Source organism: Oncorhynchus clarkii, chromosome 31, assembly GCF_045791955.1.
Source record: "Oncorhynchus clarkii lewisi isolate Uvic-CL-2024 chromosome 31, UVic_Ocla_1.0, whole genome shotgun sequence".
Taxonomy (NCBI): domain Eukaryota; kingdom Metazoa; phylum Chordata; class Actinopteri; order Salmoniformes; family Salmonidae; genus Oncorhynchus; species Oncorhynchus clarkii.
Window position 1 is genome coordinate 26,047,665 of NC_092177.1, and position 26,788 is coordinate 26,074,452.

General features: G+C 51.6%; 1 pseudogene; it reads left to right on the forward strand.

Annotated features, from left to right (window-relative positions):
* LOC139390839 (protein diaphanous homolog 1-like) overlaps positions 1-26,788 on the forward strand; it is a 91,197-nt pseudogene that overhangs the window by 56,150 nt on the left and 8,259 nt on the right.

Here is a 26,788-nt window from a genome sequence, read left to right on the forward strand (position 1 = left end):
GTGAGCTGAAACTATCCCCATCTCTCTCTCTCTCTTACACACGCACACTCTCACATTCTGTCCCATTACATGAAAACTCACGTAAACATACCCATTCTCTGGAAATATGGACAATCACAATCAGTCTCTGCAACTCACACACACACATTGGTTGTTATGATCATTACTAGCAGGATGAGACTGTCAGAAAGAGGAGGAAGTCTAGTGTCTGCAAGTTAAACACCAACCCGACCGTGTGTGTGGGACCGCGTGTGTGTGTGTGTGTGTGGGACCGCGTGTGTGTGTGTGTGTGTGTGTGTGTGTGTGTGTGTGGGACCGCGCATGTGTGTGTGTGTGGGACCGCGTGCGTGTGTGTGTGGGACCGTGTGTGTGTGTGTGTGTGTGTGTGTGTGTGTGTGTGTGTGTGTGGGTGTGTGTGTGTGTGTGTGTGTGTGGGGCCGTGTGTGTGTGTGGGACCGTGTGTGTGTGTGGGACCGTGTGTGTGTGTGGGACCGTGTGTGTGTGGGACCGTGTGTGTATGGGGACCGTGTGTGTGTGTGTGGGACCGTGTGTGTGGGTGGGACCGTGTGTGTGTGTGTGGGTGGGACCGTGGGTGGGACCGTGTGTGTGGGTGGGACCGTGTGTGTGGGTGGGACCGTGTGTGTGTGTGTGTGTGGGACCGTGTGTGTGGGACCGTGTGTGTGTGTGTGGGGCCGTGTGTGTGTGGGACCGTGTGTGTGTGGGACCGTGTGTGTGTGTGGGTGGGACCGTGTGTGTGTGTGGGTATGGGTGGGACCGTGTGTGTGTGGGTGGGACCGTGGATATGTGGGACTGTGTGTGTGTGTGTGTGTGTGTGTACCGTGTGTGTGTGGGGCCGTGTGTGTGTGTGTGGCCATGTGTGTGTGTGGGACCGTGTTTGTGTGTGTGTGTGGGACTGTGTGTGTGGGACCGTGTGTGTGTGTGTGTGGGACCGTGTGTATGTGTGTGTGTGTGGGACCGTGTGTGTGTGTGTGGGACCGTGTGTGTGTGTGTGTGTGTGTGTGTGTGTGGGACCGTGTGGTTGGGACCGTGTGTGTGGGTGGGACAGTGTGTGTGTGTGGGTTGGACCGTGTGTGTGTGTGTGGGTGGACCGTGTGTGTGTGTGTGGGTGGGACCGTGTGTGTGTGTGGGTGGGACCGTGTGGGTGTGTGGGTGGGACCGTGTGTGGGTGTGACCGTGTGTGTGTGTGGGTGGGACCGTGTGTGTGTGGGTGGGACCGTGTGTGTGTGTGTGTGTGTGTGTGGGGGGGGGGGACCGTGTGTGGGTGGGACCGTGTGTGTGTGTGGGTGGGACCGTGTGTGTGTGTGTGGGTGGGACCGTGTGTGTGTGTGTGTGTGGGTGTGTGTGTGTGTGTATGGGTGGGACCGTGTGTGTGTGGGACCGTGGATATTTGGGACTGTGTGTGTGTGTGTGTGTGTGTGGTACCGTGTGTGTGTGGGGTCGTGTGTGTGTGTGGGGCCGTGTGTGTGTGTGTGGGGCCGTGTGTGTGTGTGGGGCCGTGTGTGTGTGTGGGACCGTGTTTGTGTGTGTGGGACCGTGTGTGTGGGGGACCGTGTGTGTGTGTGTGGGACCGTGTGTGGGACCGTGTGTGTGTGTGTGTGTGTGTGTGTGTGTGGGACCGTGTGTGTGGGACCGTGTGTGTGGGACCGTGTGTGTGGGGGAGCGTGTGGGACCGTGTGTGTGTGGGACCGTGTGTGTGGGACCGTGTGTGTGGGGGAGCGTGTGGGACCGTGTGTGTGTGTGTGTGTGTGTGTGTGTGGGACCGTGTGTTCTCTCCAGTGTAGCTGGACACTAAGCTGTGTCTGTTTTTAACCCTGTTCTCTCATTCAGTAACTGGATTCTGAGCCCAGAGTGCTTTTAACCCTTTATATACGGTTTCTATCTAACTCTTTGTCCTAATGCATGCAATAAGTACTTTAAATGCTTTTGTATTGAAGGAAGTATTTTGCATATCCCAACTCCCCCAGAGAGTGGAGGCAGGGTCTGCCATTGTCAACGGTGACCCTGGAGTAATTAGGGTGAAGTACCTTGCTGACAATGTGATTTCTCTCCTGTAGCTGGATACAGAGATGACTGTGTGTTCTCTCTCCTGTAGCTGGATGCAGAGCTGACTGTGTGTCTTCTCTCCTGTAGCTGGATGCAGAGCTGACTGTGTGTCTTCTCTCCTGTAGCTGGATGCAGAGCTGACTGTGTGTCTTCTCTCCTGTAGCTGGATGCAGAGCTGACTGTGTGCCTTCTCTCCTGTAGCTGGATACAGAGCTGACTGTGTGCCTTCTCTCCTGTAGCTGGATGCAGAGCTGACTGTGTGCCTTCTCTCCTGTAGCTGGATGCAGAGCTGACAGCACGCCATGAGCTGCAGGTAGAGCTGAAGAAAATGGAAGGAGACTATGAGCACAGAGTCCATGAGCTGGCGGCTGAAAAGGAGACTCTGGGATCTGAGAAGCAGGAGAGCGAGACAGAGAACCAGAGCCTAATGGAGCAGATCAACACGCTCAATGAAGAGGTACTCACTCACACAGAGAGAACCCTTCAGTCATTTAACAGACATGCTTATCCGGAGCCACTTAGTGCTTTCATCTTAAGATAGCGATGTGAAAACCCAGAGCTCCAAGTTGTATTACTCTACCAATAAGAACCGAGTAGAAAACTCCCCTTGACCAATAAGAATCGAGTAGAGAGCTCCCCATGACCAATAGGAGTAAAGGGGAAAGTAATAGGAGCTCCAAGTAGCTCATAAGAAGTGGTCCACTCACCTGACACAGAGGGAGGAGGAGAGGTGTACCTGTCAGTGTCCTGGTGTTAGTCCAGCTGGACCCTGCGTCATAGTGACACACTGAGCATGTACCATCTAAAACACACAGGCCTAAACAGTCTACCCGCATCATTGTGTGTGTGTGTCCGCATAACTATGTGTCTTATGGCTCCACACAGACCTTGGCAGGTCCCTTCCCCAACAGGCTGAGGCCAGCAGAATCATCTCATGGTCTCTCACGTCCAACTGGCTGTCCCCACGTCAACACAAACATCAAAACCCTCATCGACAGATCATTCACTCCCTCCTCCATTTGAGCCCGATCCAGAGAGTCTTCATATGTAGAACACACACACACACTAGAAATACAGAGAAGGAAGTCTTCTCTCATGGTGTATTAGCATAATCTTTCAGGCTTGAAATCTTCTCTGTTGAAATCTCTTTCTCAATTTAAATTCAATTCAATAGACTTTATTGATGAGGCAAGTTAAATTACTTACATTGTTTTTATATTAATAATTTAACAATGGTGGGGCCAACAGCGATAATGATAGTAGTAGTTGAAATGGGATTACCATTAACAGAAACTACTCTCTCCCCATCTTTCTCTCGCTCTCTCCCCATCTTTCTCTCGCTCGCTCGCTCTCTCCCCATCTTTCTCTCTCTCGCTCGCTCTCTCCCGTCTCTCTCGCTCGCTCTCTCCCGTCTCTCTTGCTCGCTCTCTCCCGTCTCTCTCGCTCGCTCTCTCCCGTCTCTCTCGCTCGCTCTCTCCCGTCTCTCTCTCTCGCTCGCTCTCTCCCGTCTCTCTCTCTCGCTCGCTCTCTCCCGTCTCTCTCGCTCGCTCTCTCCCGTCTCTCTCTCTCGCTCGCTCTCTCCCGTCTCTCTCTCTCGCTCGCTCTCTCCCGTCTCTCTCTCTCGCTCGCTCTCTCCCGTCTATCTCGCTCGCTCGCTCTCTCCCGTCTCGCTCGCTCGCTCTCTCCCGTCTCGCTCGCTCGCTCGCTCTCTCCCGTCTCGCTCGCTCGCTCTCTCCACGGCTCGCTCGCTCGCCCTCTCTCCACGGCTCGCTCGCTCGCCCTCTCTCCACGGCTCGCTCGCTCGCTCTCTCTCTCCACGGCTCGCTCGCTCGCTCTCTCTCTCCACGGCTCGCTCGCTCGCTCTCTCTCCACGGCTCGCTCGCTCGCTCTCTCTCCACGGCTCGCTCGCTCGCTCTCTCTCTCCACGGCTCGCTCGCTCGCTCTCTCTCTCCACGGCTCGCTCGCTCGCTCTCTCTCTCCACGGCTCGCTCGCTCGCTCTCTCTCTCTCCACGGCTCGCTCGCTCGCTCTCTCTCCACGGCTCGCTCGCTCGCTCTCTCTCCACGGCTCGCTCGCTCGCTCTCTCTCTCTCACGGCTCGCTCGCTCGCTCTCTCTCCACGGCTCGCTCGCTCTCTCTCCACGGCTCGCTCGCTCGCTCTCTCTCTCCACGGCTCGCTCGCTCGCTCTCTCTCTCCACGGCTCGCTCGCTCGCTCTCTCTCTCCACGGCTCGCTCGCTCGCTCTCTCTCTCCCGGCTCGCTCGCTCGCTCTCTCTCTCCCGGCTCGCTCGCTCGCTCTCTCTCTCCCGGCTCGCTCGCTCGCTCTCTCTCTCCCGGCTCGCTCGCTCGCTCTCTCCGCCCGTCTCGCTCGCTCTCTCTCTCCCGGCTCGCTCGCTCGCTCTCTCCACGGCTCGCTCGCTCGCTCTCTCTCTCTCCACGGCTCGCTCGCTCGCTCTCTCTCTCCACGGCTCGCTCGCTCGCTCTCTCTCTCCACGGCTCGCTCGCTCGCTCTCTCTCTCCACGGCTCGCTCGCTCGCTCTCGCTCGCTCTCTCCGCCCGTCTCTCGCTCGCTCTCTCCGCCCGTCTCTCGCTCTCTCTCTCCTCCCGTCTCTCGCTCTCTCTCTCCGCCCGTCTCTCGCTCGCTCTCTCCGCCCGTCTCTCGCTCGCTCTCTCCGCCCGTCTCTCGCTCGCTCTCTCCGCCCGTCTCTCGCTCGCTCTCTCCGCCCGTCTCTCGCTCGCTCTCTCCTCCCGTCTCTCGCTCGCTCTCTCCGCCCGTCTCTCGCTCGCTCTCTCCGCCCGTCTCTCGCTCGCTCTCTCCGCCCGTCTCTCGCTCGCTCTCTCCGCCCGTCTCTCGCTCGCTCTCTCCGCCCGTCTCTCGCTCGCTCTCTCCTCCCGTCTCTCGCTCGCTCTCTCCGCCCGTCTCTCGCTCGCTCTCTCCGCCCGTCTCTCGCTCGCTCTCTCCGCCCGTCTCTCGCTCGCTCTCTCCGCCCGTCTCTCGCTCGCTCTCTCCGCCCGTCTCTCTCCAGATAGAGAAGCTCAATAAGGATCTGAAGGAGGCCAAGGCTACAGTGGTCATCGTCCATGTCCCAAGTGGTCCTGCTCCTCCTCTACCAGGCCAAGGTGGTCTCCCACCTCCCCTCCCGGGACAAACCGGCATGCCCCCTCCCCCTCCACCCCTACCCGGCCAAGCAGGCCTCCCTCCTCCCCTCCTGGGTATGCCCAGTCCCCCACCTCCCCCGCCCTTACCAGGTATCCCCGGTCCCCCTCCACCCCCTCCTCTCCCTGGGATGGCCGGTATGCCCCCGCCGCCCCCTCCTCTCCCTGGGATGGCCGGTATGCCCCCGCCGCCCCCTCCTCTCCCCCCCGCCGCCCCCTCCTCTCCCTGGGATGGCCGGTATGCCCCCGCCGCCCCCTCCTCTCCCTGGGATGGCCGGTATGCCCCCGCCGCCCCCTCCTCTCCCTGGGATGGCCGGTATGCCCCCGCCGCCCCCTCCTCTCCCTGGGATGGCTGGTTTGCCCCCGCCGCCCCCTCCTCCACCAGGGATGGCCGGTATGCCCCCGCCACCACCTGGAATGGGGGGCTGGGGCGCCTCTGTGCCACCCCCTCTGCCCTTCGGCCTGGCACCCAAGAAGGAGTACAAGCCTGAGGTGCAGCTGAAGAGAGCCAACTGGAGCAAGGTGAGGTTGGGTGTGCATATGTTAGATGGTGAGAACATGAGGAAAGATGTGATTGTCAGTGTCTCTTCTAAAACTGCACTAAAAGTTGGTGAGTGTGTGTGTGTGTGTGTGTGTGTGTGTGTGTGTGTGTGTGTTCTGTCCTTTATTAGTGTGCCCAATTAGAGTCTGGAATAACAACTGCAAAGCTCTTGACCGCGTGTGTGTGTGTGTGTGTGTGTGTGTGTGTGTGTGTGTGTGTGTGTGAATACTAAGCCCGTGACCATATGTGAGTGTATATGACTGTGTGTGTGAATGTCTGCCTCTGTTCTTTCATGAGTGTGTGTGTGTGTGTGGACTGTTCCATGTTCTCCTCCTCTCTCTCATTTGCGATGGTTAAAACATCAGAATGGCCCTGTCTCTCTTTAGCCTAAAGCTACTGTTTAATAGCTTCAGCAGAGTTCATCTGTGTTTAGTCTCTCTCTCGTTCTTTCTCCCTCGCTCTCCCCAAATCTCTGTTCTCTTTGTTCGTTCGGCCCTTTGACGAGGATGTCACAGAAATGTATTTTTTAATAAGATGCTTCTTTTAACTGTGCTGGTGAAAGATAATTAAATAGCTTCAAGAAAGGACAGCATTCTTTTGTCATTTAAATTAGCATTTTATTTCTCTAGCCCCTGTATCACATTCTTTCCCCCTTCCTCACCCCCACATCCCCTCCCAGAAGCATCTTGGGTAATGAAAGGGTCACATATGTGAACACATATTTCTTGTTCCGACCGTGCAGTAATATCAAACAAGTAATCTAACAATTCCACAACAACTACCTAATACACACATCTAAGGGATGGAATAAGAATATATTCATATAAATATATGGATAGGAGAACTGAGGATGGATCAACAACATTGTAGTTACTCCACAATACTAACCTAATTGACTGAGTGAAAAGAAGGAAGCCTGTACAGAATATAATTATTCCATAATTTGCATCCTGTTTGCAACAAGGCACTAAAATAATAGTGGCAAAAGTGGAAAAGCAATTCACTTTTTTGTCCTGACTAAAAAGTTATGTTTGGGACAAATCCAATACAACAATTTTATTTAACTAGGCAAGTCAGTTAAGAACAAATTCTTATTTTCAATGACGACCTAGGAACTGCTTGTTCAGGTGCAGAACAACAGATTTGTACCTTGTCAGCTTGGGGATTTGAACTTGCAACCTTCCGTTTACTAGTCCAACGCTCTAACCACTAGGCTACCCTGCCGCCCCACATTACTCCATATTTTCAAGGATATACTAGTGGCTGCATCATGTTATGGGTATGCTTGTAATCGGTAAGGACTGTGGAGTTTTTCAGGATAAAAAGAAACAGAATGGAGCTAAGCATAGGCAAAATCCTAGAGGAAAACCTGGTTGTCTATTTCCCACCAGACACTGAGAGATACATTCACCTTTCACCAGGACAATAACCCAAAACATAATCTACACTGGAGTTGCTTTCCAAGAAGTTGTTACATATTTAAGTTTTGATTCAAATCTGCTTGAAAACCTATGGCAAGACCTGATGGTTGTCGAGGAATGATCAACAACCAGTTTGATAAATTTTACACAATCCAGATGTGGAAGGTTCTTAGAGATTTACCCAGAAAACTAACAGCTGTAATCCCTAAGAAAGGTGCTTCTACAACGCATTGACTCAGGGGTGTGAATACTTATGTAAATTAGATGTCTACTTCATTTTCAATACATTTAGTACATTTCTAAAAACATGTTTTCACTTTGTCATTATGGGTTATTGTGAGTAGATGGGTGAGAGAGAACATTTATTTCATCCATTTTGAATTCAGGCTGTATCACAGCAAATTGTGGAATAAGTTAAGCGGTGTGAATACTTTCTGTAGGCACTGTAGGTTGACCTCTCACCTCTACCCATCACTCCACTCCAATACTGCTCAAGGCCAATAACAACAACCTCACAAATGACCCCCCCCCATCACACCCCTCATCCCTCGCTTCTGGGGCACTGCAGCAGCGCCATCTGCACTTCTCTTCTCCTTTTCCTCCTCCTCCTATCCCTCGTTACTCGGCCCAGTGAAACAACTCCACCGTCAACCCACTCTGGCCCCTGACCCTTTTCCTTCTCTGCTGTCCACACACACACACCGCTTGATGCTGCAGGCAGGGTGGCAAGGTGATGACCTCACGGGTGCGTTGGCTGAGCTCAGCACTGATGGAATGCCCTCAGGCTGCACACGTCTCCTGGCCAGCCTCCCTGATCTTTCTCTCCATTTTCTCTCTTTCTGTCTCTCTCTCGGCCGGCGTCTCTCTCTCGGCCGGCGTCTCTCTCTCGGCCGGCGTCTCTCTCGGTCTCTCTTCATAGATTGTTTGTTTTCTCAGTCTTGTTCTCGGTCTCGTTGTTGTTCTCTATTTTCTCTCTCTGTGTGTCTTTCTGTCTGTCTCATTTCAATTCAAGGGGCTTTATTGGCATGTGGAACATATGTGAACATTGCCAAAGCAAGTGAAGTAGATAATATACAAAAGTGAAATAAACAATAAAAACGAACAGTAAACGTTACACATACAGAAGTTTCAAAACAATAAAGACATTACAAATGTCATATTTATATATAGTGTTGTAACGATGTACAAAAGGGAAAATAAATTAGCATACATATGGGTTGAATTTACAAGGGTGTTTGTTCTTCACTGGTTGACCTTTTCTTGTAGCAACAGGTAGAGAGAGGTTGACCGATTATGATCTTTCAACGCCGATACCAATTATTGGAGGACCAAAAAAGCCGATACCGATTAATTGGACGATTATGATTTTTGTATATTTTTTATTTGTTATGACAATTACAACAAAACTGAATTAACACCTATTTTAACTTTAATATAATACATCAATAAAATCAATTTAGCCTCAAATAAATAATGAAGCATGTTCAATTTGGTTTAAATAATGCAAAAACAAAGTGTTGATGAAGAAAGTAAAAGTACAGTATGTGCTATGTAAGAAAGCTAACGTTTAAGTTCCTTGCTCAGAACATGAAAACATATGAAAGCTGGTGGTTCCTTTTAACATGAGACTTCAATATTCCCAGGTAAGAAGTTTTAGGTTGTAGTTATTATAGGACTATTTCCCGCGCAATGCTTGACGCACAACGAAGAGCTGCTGGCAAAACGCACAAAAGTGCTATTTGAATGAATGTTTGCGCGCCTGCTTCTGCCTACCACCGCTCAGTCAGATACTTAGATGCTTGTATGCTCAGTCAGATTATATGCAACGCAGGACACGCTAGATAATATCTAGTAATATCATCAATCATGTGTAGTTAACTAGTGATTATGATTGATTGTTTTTTATGAGAAGTTTAATGCAAGCTAGCAACTTACCTTGGCTTACTGCATTCGCGTAACAGGCAGTCAGTCTCCTTGTGGAGTGCAATGAGAGAGAGGCAGGTCGTTATTGCGTTGAACTAGTTAACTGTAAGGTTGCAAGATTGGATCCCCCGAGCCGACAAGGTGAAAATCTGTCGTTCTGCCCCTGAACGAGGCAGTTAACCCACTGTTCCTAGGCCGTCATTGAAAATAAGAATGTGTTCTTAACTGACTTGCCTAGTTAAATAAAGCTATAAAACAAAACATATAGCTTTATTTATACTAGGTTGATATATATATTTTTTTACAATTATTTTTAAAAAATCGGCAAATCGGGGGCGCCCAAAAATACGGATTACCGATTGTTATGAAAACTTGAAATCGGCCCTAATTAATCGGTCGACCTCTAGCAACAGGTCACAAATCTTGCTGCTGTGATGGCACATTTTGGCATTTCACCCAGTAGATATGGGAGTTTATTAAACTTGAGTTTGTTTTCGAATTCTTTGGATCTGTGTAATTTTAGGGAAATATGTGTCTCTATGGTCATACTTTGAGCAGGAGGTTAAGAAGTGCAGCTCAGTTTCCACCTCATTTTGTGGGCAGTGTGCACAGCCTGTCTTCTCTTGAGAGCTATGTCTGCCTACGTTGGCCTTTCTCAATAGCAAGGCTATGCTCACTGTCATGTCTTTGGCATCATTAAAACTGACTTATTTATCAAATAACTCTCTAATTATTATTACGGAATTAAACTGATTAATCATGTAACTGTAATTAACTAGGAAGTCGGGGCACCAAGGATAATATTCAGATTACAAAGTTATAATTTTCCTAATATAACTTTCAGATATTTTAATATCTGATCAATTAGTCTTCTAATTAATGAATTATTATTTACCTCAAGTTAGTCTCATTCCAAACGTCTGCACGAACCCAGTCTTCACTACGAGTCATCCGTACATCAATTGTCTTAAAATCATTTATTTACTAACTAATTCACAGAAATGCGTAACAAACAGTAGATACGGTTACAAATAAATGATAGCGGTTGTGCCCTAGTGGGCTAAACCGGCATGGCGGCTTGTTAGACAAAAGGGGAGTGGGGGTCAGCTGAGAAGTCACTACAGAGTTGAATATTATAACAATTGAAATGCTAATCCTTTGCACATGAACACCCACTCATTGGGGAATAATTGCAATCAATATATATTTACGCTCAGTGTGTTGTCGGGATCTCTGTTGAAAAGTTTGTTTCTGTTGGAGAGTTTGTCCTCTTTCGCTCTCTCTGTCGTGGTTAGAATGGATAGTTCAGAGTGACATTCATTCATGTCGTCATAGGTTAGATGTTTCGGAGGTTGTCGGTCTTCGCGTTCAATGATACCGAATGCCTAGCTGCAGACTAGTAATTAATATCAAAGACTTGTTCTTATTCTGTCGGTATCAATAGTCTAAGAGTTTAATCACGTGGTATGGATAAAAGATTCAGCCATCTACTCAAACCTTGGCCCTCTCGTGGTTAGCTCATCTGCAACCTTTAGCCATCTCGTAATTGAGGTAAGCTCGGTCTCCTCTCAAACCTTGGCCCTAATCTCGTTATCGAGGTAAACTGGTCTGGTGATAGAAAACCTAGGTGGGTGTTTTATTCGGAAGAGCAGAAAAGGGCCTGTCCCATTTATTTATTTCACCTTTATTTAACCGGGTAGGCAAGTTGAGAACAAGTTCTCATTTACAATTGCAATGACGCCAGACCATAACTGTGCTCATGGGCGGTCCTCTGATTTAGTTAAACTCCAAAGGGAATTGGAGTTTCCTTCATTAAACAGTCCAAAATCACATTACACAATTTCGCAAACAGTATCATCCTCACTCATTCATCTTATACAACGATTAGATGTAAACCTCATAACTGAGGCTATTGTGTAAACAGCGTTATGGTAATGTGGCCGTATTGTCTCCCATGAGCCTCACCAAATTGTACCAAACGGATCAGTTCGTAGCTGGATTCTTCACCAATCTTTTATACCTTCTCCAGAACATAAATGTAATTCGGTTCTCCAGTTCTGTGAGGTGGAAGAAATTCCTTTGTTCTCTCTATGAAACTCACTCTCACTCTATACTGTGGCAAAGAGGAGATAATCTCATCCAGGAATTTACGACCTCTCTGACCACAGCAGCCTGGGTGTAGGAGACAGAGAGCGATGGTGCCGAGGTAGGGGGATGGTGCTCGCGGTGTCCTAAGAGGGCAACTTCATGACATCACTGAGTCTGTACGTAGTCAAAGCTTTCCTTAAGTTTGGGTCAATCACAGTGGTCAGGTATTCTGCCACTGTGTACTCTCTGTTTAGGGCCAAATAGCAGTCTAGTTTGCTCTGTTTTTTTGTTAATTAGTTGACACATTGGAAATAATTATCTTTTTGTTTTCTCATGATTTGGTTGGGTATAATTGTGTTGCTGTCCTGGGGCTCTGTGGGGTCTGTTTGTGTTTGTGAACAGAGCCCCAGGACCAGCTTTCTTAGGGGACTCTTCTCCAGGTTCATCTCTCTGTAGGTGATGGCTTTGTTATGGAAGGTATGGGAATCGCTTCCTTTTAGGTAGTGCTAGAATTTAACGGCTCTTTTCTGGATTTTGATAGTTAGCGGGTATCGGCTTAATTCTGCTCTGTGATATTTTTGCAGAATTCTGCATGCAGAGTCTCAATTTGATGTTTGTCCCATTTTGTGAATTCTTGGTTGGTGAGCGGACCCCAGACCTCACAACCATAAAGGGCAATGGGATCTATGACTGATGCAAGTATTTTTAGCCAGATCCTAATTGGTATGTTGAATGTTATGTTCCTTTTGATGGCATAGAATGCCCTTCTTGCCTGGTCTCTCAGATCGTTCACAGCTTTGTGGAAGTTACCTGATGTTTAGGCCGAGGTATGTATAGGTTTTTGTGTGCTCTAGGGCAACAGTGTCTAGATGGAATTTGTATTTGTGGTCCTGGCGACTGGACCTTTTTTGGAACACCATTATTTTTAGTCTTACTTAGATTTACTGTCAGGGCCCAGGTCTGACAGAATCTGTGCAGAAGATCTAGGTGCTGCTATAGGCCCTCCTTGGTTGGTGACATCAGCAGTAGACATTTGACTTCAGATTCTAGTAGGGTGAGGCCGGGTGCTGCAGACTTTTCTAGTGCCCGCGCCAACTCGTTGATATATATGTTGAAGAGGGTGGGGCTTAAGCTGCATCCCTGTCTCACCCCATGGCCTTGTGGGAAGAAATGTGTGTTTTTTGCCTATTTTAACCGCACACTTGTTGTTTGTGTTCATGGATTTTATAATGTTGTATGTTTTACCTCTCTCTCTCTGTGTCTCTTTCTCTCTCTGTGTCTCTTTCTCTCTCTGTGTCTCTTTCTCTCTCTGTGTCTCTTTCTCTCTCTGTGTCTCTTTCTCTCTCTGTGTCTCTTTCTCTCTCTGTCTCTCTTTCTCTCTCTGTCTCTCTTTCTCTCTCTGTCTCTCTTTATCTCTCTGTCTCTCTTTATCTCTCTGTGTCTCTTTCTCTCTCTGTGTCTCTCTTTCTCTCTCTGTGTCTTTCTCGCTGTCTATCTCTCTGTATCTCTCTCTCTCTCTGTCTCTCTCTCTCTCTTGCTCTGTCTCTCTGGTTCTCGCTCTGTCTCTCTGGTTCTCGCTCTGTCTCTCTGGTTCTCGCTCTGTCTCTCTGGTTCTCGCTCTCTGAAGGCAGTTTATTATGAGGTGGTGATTATTGGAAGAGAGAAAGAAGAAAATTAGCAATATAGCTAGAAAAAAGAGAGGAGGATGAAGGGAGGGGAGGATTAAGGGTGAGAGGAGGAGGATAAGGGGGAAAGGAGGGGATAACAGGGAGGGGAGGATAATGGGGGGGGGGAGAAGAGGAGGATAAAGGGAATGGAATCCTCGCTCTCTGAAGGAGAATGAGGAGTAGGGAAATGACTAGCTTGCTCCTCTCCTCCTCTGTCTCTCTCTCCATCCTCTCTTTCAGCGCCCTGGTCCTCCTGCTCTTTCTCTGTCCTTCTTTCCTCCTCCGTCTCTCTCTCCATCCTCTCTTTCAGCGCCCTGGTCCTCCTGCTCTTTCTCTGTCCTTCTTTCCTCCTCCTCCTCCGTGTGTCTCTCCATACTCTTTCAGCGCCCTGGTCCTCCTGCTCTTTCTCTGTCCTTCTCTCCTGCTCCGTGTGTCTCTCCATCCTCTCTTTCAGTGCCCTGGTCCTCCTGCTCTTTCTCTGTCCTTCTCTCCTCCTCCGTGTGTCTCTCCATCCTCTCTTTCAGTGCCCTGGTCCTCCTGCTCTTTCTCTGTCCTTCTCTCCTCCTCCGTGTGTCTCTCCATCCTCTCTTTCAGCGCCCTGGTCCTCCTGCTCTTTCTCTGTCCTTCTCTCCTCCGTCTCTCTCTCCATCCTCTCTTTCAGCGCCCTGGTCCTCCTGCTCTTTCTCTGTCCTTCTTTCCTCCTCCTCCGTGTGTCTCTCCATCCTCTTTCAGCGCCCTGGTCCTCCTGCTATTTCTCTCTTCTTCTCACCTCCTCCTCCTCCATGTGTCTCTCCATCCTCTTTCAGCGCCCTGGTCCTCCTGCTCTTTCTGTCTTTCTTTCCTCCTCCGTCTCTCTCTCCATCCTCTCTTTCAGCGCCCTTGTCCTCCTGCTCTTTCTCTGTCCTTCTTTCCTCCTCCGTGTGTCTCTCCATCCTCTTTCAGCGCCCTGGTCCTCCTGCTCTTTCTCTGTCCTTCTCTCCTCCTCCGTGTGTCTCTCCATCCTCTCTTTCAGCGCCCTGGTCCTCCTGCTCTTTCTCTCCTCCGTCTCTCTCTCCATCCTCTCTTTCAGCGCCCTGGTCCTCCTGCTCTTTCTCTGTCCTTCTTTCCTCCTCCTCCGTGTGTCTCTCCATCCTCTTTCAGCGCCCTGGTCCTCCTGCTATTTCTCTCTTCTTCTCACCTCCTCCTCCTCCGTGTGTCTCTCCATCCTCTTTCAGCGCCCTGGTCCTCCTGCTCTTTCTGTCTTTCTTTCCTCCTCCGTCTCTCTCTCCATCCTCTCTTTCAGCGCCATTTTCCTCCTGCTCTTTCTCTGTCCTTCTTTCCTTCCTCCTCCGTGTGTCTCTCCATCCTCTTTCAGCGCCCTGGTCCTCCTGCTCTTTCTCTGTCCTTCTCTCCTCCTCCGTGTGTCTCTCCATCCTCTCTTTCAGTGCCCTGGTTCTCCTGCTCTTTCTCTGTCCTCACCTCCTCCGTGTGTCTCTCCATCCTCTCTTTCAGCGCCCTGGTCCTCCTGCTCTTTCTCTCCTTCTCACCTCCTCCTCCTCCGTGTGTCTCTCCATCCTCTCTTTCAGCGCCCTGGTCCTCCTGCTCTTTCTCTGTCCTTCTTTCCTCCTCCTTCGTGTGTTTCTCCATCCTCTCTTTCAGCGCCCTGGTCCTCCTGCTCTTTCTCTCTGCTTCTCACCTCCTCCTCCTCCGTGTGTCTCTCCATCCTCTCTTTCAGCGCCCTGGTCCTCCTGCTCTTTTTCTGTCCTTCTCTCCTCCTCCGTGTGTCTCTCCATCCTCTCTTTCAGCGCCCTGGTCCTCCTGCTCTTTCTCTCTCCTTCTCACCTCCTCCTCCGTGTGTCTCTCCATCCTCTCTTTCAGCGCCCTGGTCCTCCTGTTCTTTCTCTCTCCTTCTCACCCCCTCCTCCTCCGTGTGTCTCTCCATCCTCTCTTTCAGCGCCCTGGTCCTCCTGTTCTTTCTCTGTCCTTCTCTCCTCCTCCATCTCTCTCTCCATCCTCTTTCAGCGCCCTGGTCCTCCTGCTCTTTCTCTGTCCTTCTTTCCTCCTCCTCCGTGTGTCTCTCCATCCTCTCTTTCAGCGCCTTGGTCCTCCTCCTCTTTCTCTCTCCTTCTCACCTCCTCCTCTTCCGTGTGTCTCTCCATCCTCTCTTTCAGCGCCCTGGTCCTCCTGCTCTTTCTCTGTCCTTCTTTCCTCCTCCTCTGTGTCTCTCTCCATCCTCTCTTTCAGCGCCCTGGTCCTCCTGCTCTTTCTCTCTCCTTCTTTCCTCCTCCTCTGTGTCTCTCTCCATCCTCTCTTTCAGCGCCCTGGTCCTCCTGCTCTTTCTCTCTCCTTCTTTCCTCCTCCTCTGTGTCTCTCTCCATCCTCTCTTTCAGCGCCCTGGTCCTCCTGTTCTTTCTCTGTCCTTCTTTCCTCCTCCTCTGTGTCTCTCTCCATCCTCTCTTTCAGCGCCCTGGTCCTCCTGCTCTTTCTCTGTCCTTCTCCCACTTAATTGCTCGATTTATGGATTAATGTTTTTTTTTGCTAAATTGCATAGGGTGGTTGTTGAAAGGATTCGTGAGGCATTTATCTCTCTCTCTCCCCTCTCTCTCTCTGTGTGTAACAGATTGGATTTGAGGATCTGTCTGAAAACAGTTTCTGGACTAAGACCAAAGAGGATCGCTATGAGAACAACGAGCTCTTCGCCAAACTCACCTTGGCCTTCTCCTCCCAGACCAAGAGTGAGTGTCACCCCGTGCATGTGTGTTTATGCAGGGATGTGTGTCACCCCGTGCACGTGTGTTTATGCAGGGATGTGTGTCACCCCGTGCACGTGTGTTTATGCAGGGATGTGTGTCACCCCGTGCACGTGTGTTTATGCAGGGATGTGTGTTGCACGTGTGTTTATGCAGGGATGTGTGTTCTGGCTCGTGTATCCCTGCCTGACAGCAGTGCACTTGTCTCAGTAAAGTTGACTTAATAATGATGATGGATTTGTCTCCTGCTCCATCTCTCTCTCCCTTTCTCTTTCTATGTCCATTCCATCCATCCCACAGCCTCCAAAGGTAAGAACACACAAATGATGTTGGGTACAAGGGCTGGTGTGTGTGTTGTTTTGGCCTTGTTGTCTCATTCTGAGAGACAGAGTATGCACTGGGTTAAATGGATGGGGAGGAGGAATGGATGGGCATGGGGAGGAGGAATGGATGGGCATGGGGAGGAGGAATGGATGGGCATGGGGAGGAGGATTGGATGGGGAAGAGGAATGGATGGGGAGGAGGAATGGATGGGGAAGGGGAATGGATGGGGAGGAGGAATGGATGGGGAATGGATGGGGAGGGGGAATGGATGGGGAAGAGGAATGGATGGGGAGGAGGAATGGATGGGGAGGAGGAATGGATGGGCATGGGGAAGAGGAATGGATGGGCATGGGGAAGAGGAATGGATGGGCATGGGGAAGAGGAATGGATGGGCATGGGGAAGAGGAATGGATGGGCATGGGGAAGAGGAATGGATGGGCATGGGGAAGAAGAATGGATGGGAAGGGGAGGGGGAATGGATGGGGAGGGCGAATGGATGGGGAAGAGGAATGGATGGGGAGGAGGAATGGATGGGCATGGGAAGGAGGAATGGATGGGGAAGAGGAATGGATTGGGAAGAGGAATGGATGTGCATGGGGAGGAGGAATGGATGGGCATGGGGAAGAGGAATGGATGGGCATGGGGAAGAGGAATGGATGGGCATGGGGAAGAGGAATGGATGGGGAAGAGGAATGGATGGGGAGGAGGAATGGATGGGGAAGAGGAATGGATGGGCATGGGGAAGAGGAATGGATGGGCATGGGGAGGAGGAATGGATGGGGATGGATGGGCATGGGAAGGAGGAATGGATGGGGAAGAGGAATGGATGGGAAGAGGAATGGATGGGCATGGGGAGGAGGAATGGATGGGAAGGAGGAATGGATGGGGAAGAGGAATGGATGGGGAAGAGGAATGGATGGGGAAGAGGAATGGATGGGGAGGAGGAATGGATGGGGAGGGCGAATGGGGAAGAGGAATGGATGGGCATGGGGAGGAGGAATGGATGGGGGGATGGGGAGGAGGAATGGATGGGGAAGAGGAATGGATGGGGAGGAGGAATGGATGGGGAGGATGGGCAATGGATGGGGAGGAGGAATGGATGGGGAGGAGGAATGGATGGGGAGGAGGAATGGATGGGGAAATGAGGAATGGATGGGGAAGAGGAATGGATGGGGAAGAGGAATGGATGGGCATGGGGAGGAGGAATGGATGGGCATGGGGAGGAGGAATGGATGGGGAGGAGGAATGGATGGGCATGGGGATGGATGGGGATGGGGAGGAAATGGATGGGGGCATGGGGAGGAGGATTGGATGGGCATGTGGAGGAGGAATGGAAGGGGAGGGGGAATGGATGGGGAAGAGGAATGGATGGGGAAGAGGAATGGATGGGGAGGGAGAGGAATGGATGGGGAGGAGGAATGGATGGGGAGGAGGAATGGATGGGGAAGAGGAATGGATGGGCATGGGGAAGAGGAATGGATGGGCATGGGGGGAAGAGGAATGGATGGGCATGGATGGGGAAGGGAATGGATGGGCATGGGGAGGAGGATTGAGGAATGGGGGGGGAAGGGGAATGGAAGGAGGAATGGAAAGAGGAATGGATGGGCATGGGGAAGAGGAATGGATGGGCAAGAGGGGGAATGGATGGGAAGGGGAATGGATGGGGAAGAGGAATGGATTGGGAAGAGGAATGGATGTGCATGGGGAGGAGGAATGGATGGGCATGGGGAAGAGGAATGGATGGGCATGGGGAAGAGGAATGGATGGGCATGGGGAAGAGGAATTGATGGGGAAGAGGAATGGATGGGGAGGAGGAATGGATGGGGAAGAGGAATGGATGGGCATGGGGAAGAGGAATGGATGGGCATGGGGAGGAGGAATGGATGGGGAAGAGGAATGGATGGGGAGGAGGAATGGAATGGATGGGCATGGGGAAGAGGAATGGATGGGCATGGGGAAGAGGAATGGATGGGGGAGGATGGGGAAGAGGAATGGATGGGGAAGAGGAATGGATGGGGAGGAGGAATGGATGGGGAGGAGGAATGGATGGGCATGGGGAAGAGGAATGGATGGGCATGGGGAAGAGGAATGGATGGGCATGGGGAGGAGGAATGGATGGGGAAGAGGAATGGATGGGGAGGAGGAATGGATGGGGAGGAGGAATGGATGGGGAGGAGGAATGGATGGGGAGGAGGAATGGATGGGGAAGAGGAATGGATGGGGAAGAGGAATGGATGGGGAAGAGGAATGGATGGGGAAGAGGATGGATGGGGAGGAGGAATGGATGGGCATGGGGAGGAGGAATGGATGGGCATGGGGAGGAGGAATGGATGGGGAGGAGGAATGGATGGGGGGGAGGAGGAATGGATGGGCATGGGGAGGAGGAATGGATGGGCATGGGGAGGAGGAATGGATGGGCATGGGGAGGAGGAGGATGGGGAGGAGGATTGGATGGGCATGGGGAGGAGGAATGGAAGGGGAGGGGGAATGGATGGGGAAGAGGAATGGATGGGGAAGAGGAATGGATGGGGAGGGAGAGGAATGGATGGGGAGGAGGAATGGATGGGGAGGAGGAATGGATGGGGAAGAGGAATGGATGGGCATGGGGGGAAGAGGAATGGATGGGCATGGGGGGAAGAGGAATGGATGGGCAGGAGGAATGGATGGGGAGGAGGAATGGATGGGGAGGAGGAATGGATGGGGAGGAGGAATGGATGGGGAGGAATGGATGGGCATGGGGAGGAGGAATGGATGGGGAAGAGGAATGGATGGAGGAGGAATGGATGGGGAGGAGGAATGGAGGGGAAGGAATGGATGGGGAAGAGGAATGGATGGGCATGGGGGGGAGGGAATGGATGGGCATGGGGGAAGAGGAATGGATGGGCATGGGGGGGAGGAATGGATGGGGAGGAGGAATGGATGGGCATGGGGAGGAGGAATGGATGGGGAGGGGGAAGAAGAATGGATGGGCATGGGGAGGAGGAATGGATGGGCATGGGGAGGAGGAATGGATGGGCATGGGAAGGAGGAATGGAGGGGGAAGAGGAATGGATGGGCATGGGGAGGAGGAATGGATGGGGAGGGGGAAGAAGAATGGATGGGCATGGGGAGGAGGAATGGATGGGCATGGGGAGGAGGAATGGATGGGCATGGGAAGGAGGAATGGAGGGGGAGGAGGAATGGATGGGGATGGGGTAGAGGAATGGATGGGCATGGGGAGGAGGAATGGATGGGCATGGGGAGGAGGAATGGATGGGCATGGGGAGGAGGAATGGATGGGCATGGGGAGAAGGAATGGATGGGCATGGGGAGAAGGAATGGATGGGCATGGGGAGGAGGAATGGATGGGCATGGGGAGGAGGAATGGATGGGGAGGAGGAATGGATGGGCATGGGGAGGAGGAATGGATGGGGAGGGGAATGGATGGGAAGGAGGAATGGATGGGGAAGGAGGAATGGATGGGGAAGAGGAATGGATGGCGAAGAGGAATGAATGGGCATGGGGAAGAGGAATGGATGGGCATGGGGAAGAGGAATGGATGGGCATGGGGAGGAGGAATGGATGGGCATGGGAAGGAGGAATGGATGGGCATGGGGAGGAGGAATGGATGGGGAGGGGGAAGAAGAATGGATGGGGAACAGGAATGGATGGGCATGGGGAAGAGGAATGGATGGGCATGGGGAGGAGGAATGGATGGGCATGGGGAGGAGGAATGGATGGGCATGGCCAGGAGGAATGGATGGGCATGGCCAGGAGGAATGGATGGGGAGGGGGAAGAGGAATGGATGGGGAGGGGGAAGAGGAATGGATGGGCATGGGGAGGAGGAATGGATGGGCATGGGGAGGAGGAATGGATGGGCATGGGCAGGAGGAATGGATGGGGAAGAGGAATGGATAGGGAGGGGGAGGGGGAATGGATGGGGAGGGGGAAGAGGAATGGATGGGGAGGGGGAAGAGGAATGGATGGGGAGGGGGAAGAGGAATGGATGGGGAGGGGGAAGAGGAATGGATGGGGAGGAGGAATGGATGGGGAAGAGGAATGGATGGGCATGGGGAAGAGGAATGGATGGGCATGGGGAGGTGGAATGGATGGGCATGGGGATGGGGAAGAGGAATGGATGGGGAGGAGGAATGGATGGGGAGGAGGAATGGATGGGCATGGGGAGGAGGAATGGATGGGCATGGGGAGGAGGATTGGATGGGCATGGGGAGGAGGATGGGGCATGGGGAGGAGGATTGGATGGATGGGGAGGAGGAATGGATGGGGGGGGGGAAGGAATGGATGGGCATGGAGGAGGAATGGATGGGGAGGAGGAATGGAGGGGAGGAGGAATGGATGGGGAGGAGGAATGGAATGGAGGAGGAATGGATGGGCATGGGGAGGAGGAATGGATGGGCATGGGAGGAGGAAAGAGGAATGGATGGGCATGGGGGGGAGGAGGAGGAATGGAGGAGGAATGGATGGGCATGGGGAGGAGGAATGGATGGGGAGGGGGAAGAAGAATGGATGGGCATGGGGAGGAGGAATGGATGGGCATGGGGAGGAGGAATGGATGGGCATGGGGAGGAGGAATGGATGGGCATGGGGAGGAGGAATGGATGGGCATGGGAAGGAGGAGGAATGGATGGGGATGGGGTAGAGGAATGGATGGGCATGGGGAGGAGGAATGGATGGGCATGGGGAGGAGGAATGGATGGGCATGGGGAGGAGGAATGGATGGGCATGGGGAGAAGGAATGGATGGGCATGGGGAGGAGGAATGGATGGGCATGGGGAGGAGGAATGGATGGGGAGGGGAATGGATGGGAAGGAGGAATGGATGGGGAAGGAGGAATGGATGGGGAAGAGGAATGGATGGCGAAGAGGAATGGATGGGCATGGGGAAGAGGAATGGATGGGCATGGGGAAGAGGAATGGATGGGCATGGGGAGGAGGAATGGATGGGCATGGGAAGGAGGAATGGATGGGCATGGGGAGGAGGAATGGATGGGGAGGGGGAAGAAGAATGGATGGGGAACAGGAATGGATGGGCATGGGGAGGAGGAATGGATGGGCATGGGGAGGAGGAATGGATGGGCATGGGGAGGAGGAATGGATGGGCATGGGGAGGAGGAATGGATGGGCATGGGCAGGAGGAATGGATGGGGAGGGGGAAGAGGAATGGATGGGGAGGGGGAGAGGAATGGATGGGGAGGGGGAAGAGGAATGGATGGGCATGGGGAGGAGGAATGGATGGGCATGGGCAGGAGGAATGGATGGGGAAGGGGAATGGATGGATGGGGAGGGGGAATGGATGGGGAGGGGGAAGAGGAATGGATGGGGAGGGGGAAGAGGAATGGATGGGGAGGGGGAAGAGGAATGGATGGGGAGGGGGTAGAGGAATGGATGGGCATGGGGAGGAGGAATGGATGGGCATGGGCAGGAGGAATGGATGGGGAAGAGGAATGGATAGGGAGGAGGAATGGATGGGGAGGGGGAAGAGGAATGGATGGGCATGGGGAGGAGGAATGGATGGGGAAGAGGAATGGATAGGGAATGAGGAATGGATGGGGAGGGGGAAGAGGAATGGATGGGGAGGGGGAAGAGGAATGGATGGGAGGAGGAATGGATGGGGAAGAGGAATGGATGGGGAGGGGGAATGGATGGGGAGGGGGCATGGATGGGGAGGGGGAAGAGGAATGGATGGGGAGGGGGAGGAGGAATGGATGGGAAAGAGGAATGGATGGGGAGGGGGAATGGATGGGGAGGGGGTAGAGGAATGGATAGGGAGGGGGTAGAGGAATGGATGGGGAGGGGGATGGATGGGGAGGAGGAATGGATGGGGAGGAGGAATGGATGGGGAGGGGGAATGGATGGGGAGGAGGAATGGATGGGGAGGGGGAATGGATGGGGAGGGGGAATGGATGGGGAGGGGGAATGGATGTGGAGGAGGAAGAGGAATGGATGGGGAGGAGGAAGAGGAATGGATGGGGAGGGGGAAGAGGAATGGATGGGGAAAGGGAAGAGGAATGGATGGGCATGGGGAGGAGGAATGGATGGGGAGGAGGGATGGATGGGCATGGTGTGGATAGGAGGTAGGAAAGGGGAGGGGTTACAGATGCCCTCTGACTAGCCACCTGGTGTCCTGGCACAGAGCGCTGTTTGACACACACACTACCCACTCACCTGTCCAGATTCTCCTGTCACCTTGTTCTTGTGTCCCTGAACCTGCTTCTCCATATTCATCATTACAGCTAACTGAACTTCAGCTGCGATGCAATCAGAATACACGTTCTGGCTCACTCTTAGACACGTGCACCTAGTCCTCCACATACACTCCATCACGTACACACCCACACACACACTCCCGCTCACAGGTTGTCCACGTTGTTGAAATGTCAAGGTTGTCAGCTGTCCCATCAGCATTCACCTGTAGAGTGGTTAAGGTCTGCTGTCAGTCTGTGATTCGTTAGAATGCCTCTGGTCCCTCTGTGTGATTGGCTGAGACACTGCTGCACCATTTGATGTCAGATAACCTTTCCTGATATCTGACTGTAAACACACTGCCCTTTTCAATAGGTCCAACTCGGTCTGCGTACTGCTGCTGCTGTGTGTGTTAAAAATGAATAACTGAAATGTCTTGAGTCAATAAGTTTTCATCCCCTTTGTTATAACAAGCCTAAATAAGTTCAGGAGTAAACAGTTGCTTAAGTCACATGATAAGTTGCAAGGACTCACTCTGTGTTCAATAATAGTGTTTAACATGATTTTTGAATGACTTCCTCATCTATGTACCCCACACATTCAATTATCTGTAAGGTCCCTCAGGGCTGTGAACGCTTATGTAAATTCGATGTCTATTTCATTTTCAATACATTTAGTACATTTCTAAAAACATGTTTTCACTTTGTCATTATGGGTTATTGTGAGTAGATGGGTGAGAGAGAACATTTATTTCATCCATTTTGAATTCAGGCTGTATCACAGCAAATTGTGGAATAAGTTAAGCGGTGTGAATACTTTCTGTAGGCACTGTAGGTTGACCTCTCACCTCTACCCATCACTCCACTCCAATACTGCTCAAGGCCAATAACAACAACCTCACAAATGACCCCCCATCACACCCCTCATCCCTCGCTTCTGGGGCACTGCAGCAGCGCCATCTGCACTTCTCTTCTCCTTTTCCTCCTCCTCCTATCCCTTGTTACTCGGCCCAGTGAAACAATACCACCGTCAGCCCACTCTGGCCCCTGACCCTTTTCCTCCTCCTCCTATCCCTCGTTACTCGGCCCAGTGAAACCATGCCACCGTCAACCCACTCTGGCCCCTGACCCTTTTCCTTCTCTGCTGTCCACACACACGCACCGCTTGATGCTGCAGGCAGGGTGGCAAGGTGATGACCTCACGGGTGCGTTGGCTGAGCTCAGCACTGATGGAATGCCCTCTGGCCGGCCGCCCTCTTCTTTTCTCTATTTTCTCTCTCTTTCTGCCTTTCTCTCTCTGTTTCTCTGTTTCTCTCTCTGTTTCTCTGTTTCTCTCTCTGTTTCTGTTTCTCTCTCTGTTTCTCTGTTTCTCTCTCTCTGTCTCTGTTTCTCTCTCTCCTTGTTTCTCTCTCTCCCTGTTTCTCTCTCTCCCTGTTTCTCTCTCTCTGTGTGTCTCTCTCTCTCTGTGTCTCTCTCTCTCTGTGTGTCTCTCTCTCTCTCTCTCTGTGTCTCTCTCTCTCTCTCTCTGTGTCTCTCTCTCTCTCTCTCTCTCTCTCTCTCTCTCTTGTCTCTCTCTCTCTCTCTCTCTCTCTCTCTCTCTCTCTCTCTGTCTCTGTTTCTCTCTCTCTCTCTGTCTCTGTGCTTCTCTCTCTCTCTGTTTCTCTCTCTCTCTCTCTCTCTCTCTCTCTCTCTCTCTCTGTTTCTCTCTCTCTCTGTCTCTGTGTCTCTCTCTCTGTGTTTCTCTCTGTATTTTTCTCTCTCTCTCTCTCTCTGTGTGTATCTCTCTGTTTCTCTCTCGTTCTTGGTCTCTCGTTCTCTCTCTTGTTCTTGGTCTCGTTCTCTCTGTCTGTGTCTCCCTCGGTCGGTGTGTTTCTCGGTCTCTCTCCCTTTTCATAGCTTGTTTGTTTTCTCCGTCTCATTCTCGGTCTCTGCTCTCTGAACAACAGTATGTTATATAGTTAGTATGTTGAAGTGAATGTGTGGTGGTGCTTCTGGAAACCCGTATCTCACTCTTCTCCCTGAAGTGTGAGATTTTGGCTGTAATTTCTCTACTTTGAAGTGTTTTGTCGGCTCTTTTTAATATTCCTCTCTTCTCCCTATCTTCAGTGTTTTCTTCTGTTCTTCCTTTTCTGGCAGCTAGCACAGTGATAGATAGCAGGGGCCTTTTGATGTCTGCACCTCCGATATGCCAATTAGCCAGAGAGATGGATGGAGGGAGAGATTGATGGAGAGAGAGGTGGATGGAGAGAGAGGTGGATGGAGAGAGGTGGAGGGATAGGGAAGGCGAGGGGGGAGTAGGGAGGGCGAGGGGGGAGTAGGGAAGGCGAGGGCGAGGGGGGAGTAGGGAAGGCGAGGGCGAGGGGGGAGTAGGGAAGGCGGGGGGGAGTAGGGAAGGCGGGGGGGAGTAGGGAAGGCGAGAGCGAGGGATAAGGTAGGAGAGCAAAGAAAGTGATGAGTAGAGGGAAACAGTAAGCTGAGGGGGGTGGTGATATGGATATAATATGGGGGTGCCTCTGTCCATCTCATCCTCTAATTATTTTCTTGGTGGTCCTCTCTCTACATCGTCTTCTTCTTCTCTTGGTGGTCCTCTCTCTTCATCGTCTTCTTCTTCTCTTGGTGGTCCTCTCTCTACATCATCATCATCTTCTCCTGGTGGTCCTCTCTCTACATCATCTTCTCTTGGTGGTCCTCTCTCTACATCGTCTTCTTCTTCTCTTGCTGGTCCTCTCTCTTCATCGTCTTCTTCTTCTCTTGGTGATCCTCTCTCTACATTGTCTTCTTCTCTTTGTGGTCCTCTCTCTAGATCATCTTCTTCTTCTCTTGGTGGTCCTCAACATCTTCTTCTCTTGGTGGTCCTCTCTCTACATCGTCTTCTTCTCTTGGTGGTCCTCTCTCTTCATCGTCTTCTTCTTCTCTTGGTGGTCCTCTCTCTACATTGTCTTCTCTTTGTGGTCCTCTCTCTACATCATCTTCTTCTCTTGGTGGTCCTCAACATCTTCTTCTCTTGGTGGTCCTCTCTCTACAACGTCTTCTTCTCTTGGTGGTCCTCTCTCTACATCGTCTTCTTCTCCTGGTGGTCCTCTCTACATCGTCTTCTTCTCTTGGTGGTCCTCTCTCTACATCGTCTTCTTCTTCTGGTGGTCCTCTCTCTACATCGTCTTCTTCTCTTGGTGGTCCTCTCTCTACATCGTCTTCTTCTCCTGGTGGTCCTCTCTCTACATCGTCTTCTTCTCTTGGTGGTCCTCTCTCTACATCGTCTTCTTCTTCTCCTGGTGGTCCTCTCTCTACATCGTCTTCTTCTTCTCCTGGTGGTCCTCTCTCTACATCGTCTTCTTCTTCTCCTGGTGGTCCTCTCTCTACATCGTCTTCTTCTCCTGGTGGTCCTCTCTCTACATCGTCTTCTTCTCCTGGTGGTCCTCTCTCTACATCGTCTTCTTCTCCTGGTGGTCCTCTCTCTACATCGTCTTCTTCTTCTCCTGGTGGTCCTCTCTCTACATCGTCTTCTTCTCTTGGTGGTCCTCTCTCTACATCGTCTTCTTCTCTTGGTGGTCCTCTCTCTACATCGTCTTCTTCTCTTGGTGGTCCTCTCTCTACATCGTCTTCTTCTTCTCTTGGTGGTCCTCTCTCTACATCGTCTTCTTCTCCTGGTGGTCCTCTCTCTACATTGTCTTCTTCTCTTGGTGGTCCTCTCTACATCGTCTTCTTCTCTTGGTGGTCCTCTCTCTACATGGTCTTCTTCTTCTCCTGGTGGTCCTCTCTCTACATCGTCTTCTTCTCTTGGTGGTCCTCTCTCTACATCGTCTTCTTCTTCTCTTGGTGGTCCTCTCTCTACATGGTCTTCTTCTTCTCCTGGTGGTCCTCTCTCTACATCGTCTTCTTCTCTTGGTGGTCCTCTCTCTACATCGTCTTCTCTTGGTGGTCCTCTCTCTACATTGTCTTCTTCTTCTCCTGGTGGTCCTCTCTCTACATCATCATCTTCTCCTGGTGGTCCTCTCTCTACATCGTCTTCTTCTTCTCCTGGTGGTCCTCTCTCTACATCGTCTTCTTCTTCTCCTGGTGGTCCTCTCTCTACATTGTCTTCTTCTCTTGGTGGTCCTCTCTCTACATCGTCTTCTTCTCTTGGTGGTCCTCTCTCTACATCGTCTTCTTCTCCTGGTGGTCCTCTCTCTACATCGTCTTCTTCTTCTCCTGGTGGTCCTCTCTCTACATCGTCTTCTTCTTCTCCTGGTGGTCCTCTCTCTACATCGTCTTCTTCTTCTCTTGGTGGTCCTCTCTCTACATCGTCTTCTTCTCTTGGTGGTCCTCTCTCTACATGTTCTTCTTCTTCTCCTGGTGGTCCTCTCTCTACATCGTCGTCTTCTTCTCTTGGTGGTCCTCTCTCTTCATCGTCGTCTTCTTCTCTTGGTGGTCCTCTCTCTAGATCATCTTCTTCTTCTCTTGGTGGTCCTCCACATCTTCTTCTCTTGGTGCTCCTCTCTCTACATTGTCTTCTTCTTCTCTTGGTGGTCCTCCACATCTTCTTCTCTTGGTACTCCTCTCTCTACATCGTCTTCTCTTTGTGGTCCTCCACATCTTCTTCTCTTGGTGGTCCTCTCTCTAAAGCCGCTCATTCATCAGTCGTTATCAAGTTAAAACACATCTGTGAGCTCTTGCTACGGCCTGCCAACACGTAACATCTTATTTACACACACACTT